The sequence below is a fragment of the Acyrthosiphon pisum genome, unplaced genomic scaffold (assembly GCF_005508785.2).
Source record: "Acyrthosiphon pisum isolate AL4f unplaced genomic scaffold, pea_aphid_22Mar2018_4r6ur Scaffold_21330;HRSCAF=23658, whole genome shotgun sequence".
Classification (NCBI taxonomy): domain Eukaryota; kingdom Metazoa; phylum Arthropoda; class Insecta; order Hemiptera; family Aphididae; genus Acyrthosiphon; species Acyrthosiphon pisum.
This window is the reverse complement of record NW_021770786.1, coordinates 7,892-9,118: the sequence shown is the minus strand read 5'-3', so window position 1 is coordinate 9,118 and position 1,227 is coordinate 7,892.

Genomic DNA, 1,227 nt, shown 5'->3' with positions numbered 1-1,227 from the left:
TATCGCCATAGGATATTCCTTGAGTAGTACAAAATGATCAGTAATTTGAAAATATTTGACTTCAGGTATACTTATAAAATCAGAATTTGAATAAAAGTATTATTAATAGGATAAATGGAGGTGACCATGTTTAAAAAATCGTTCTGTGTATTACATATTTTTATAAGTAATATATATTATTTTACATTTTGTATTCATATATTTGTATTACATATTATTAGGTGCCCATATATTATTTGTATAAGGTTGTAATTATTAATTGATGACTTTTTTCAAGAATATTTATTTAATGTATACGGGCATGAATTTTTAAATAGCCAAATAAATGATATGGCAACGTTGCACGTAAATTCGTTCTCAATCGTATTATTTTTAAGGTATTTTTTGGGTTAGCGGTAAGTTCTTTGTTAATTTTAAGTGTTCTCAATCGTTCGGCCTAAAAGGTATAACGTTCTCAATCGTTCGATAGCCGTGCCCACTACTCATAGCCGTGTACCGGCCCTGTAGGTACCGACCGAGGAGTTGTCGAGTTCGGGAGCGTTTTTTTTTTTTTTTTTTATTTAATAAATTTCTTTATAAGATACAAATACATGAATTAAATATATACATTGATAAAGAATATATCTACTCCTGTAAGCCAAGGCTTGTGGTGGAGTAGAACGATAGCGAATAATCGTACATAAATTATAAGAAAAATAAAATAAAAATAATATTATACACAATTATAAAATAAAACAAAAATCTGTTGTATAGTAGTAAGAAACTGATATGAAACACTCATATCAATAATATTATTATTATTATCATTATTTTTATTATCTATACTAATATTAAGGTTATGACTGAGTGTGCGTGTGGTATTGTCACTCGCTCTCACCAGACTGAGTTATTAAGATGTATTAAACAAACCATCATGTTTTTCGTTATAATAAATAAATAACAATGTAAAAACATGCGTTAAATATATTATCCATTTCCATCAACCACATCAAGAAAATATAAAACATGGCGCAGTCGTAAGGATAAAGGATAACATTTGTTTTAGTAAGTGCATTAATAATAATAAAGCATGGAGTTCAGACCACCGAAAGAGATGTCTTTTGCCGATAATATTTCTGAACAATGGGAAGGAATGGTATCAACAGTTCAGCATTTTCTTAATAGCATCGGGTAAAGCTGTTGAAACTGATGAGAGGAAAATTAATATCCTATTAATCTGATTGGCAC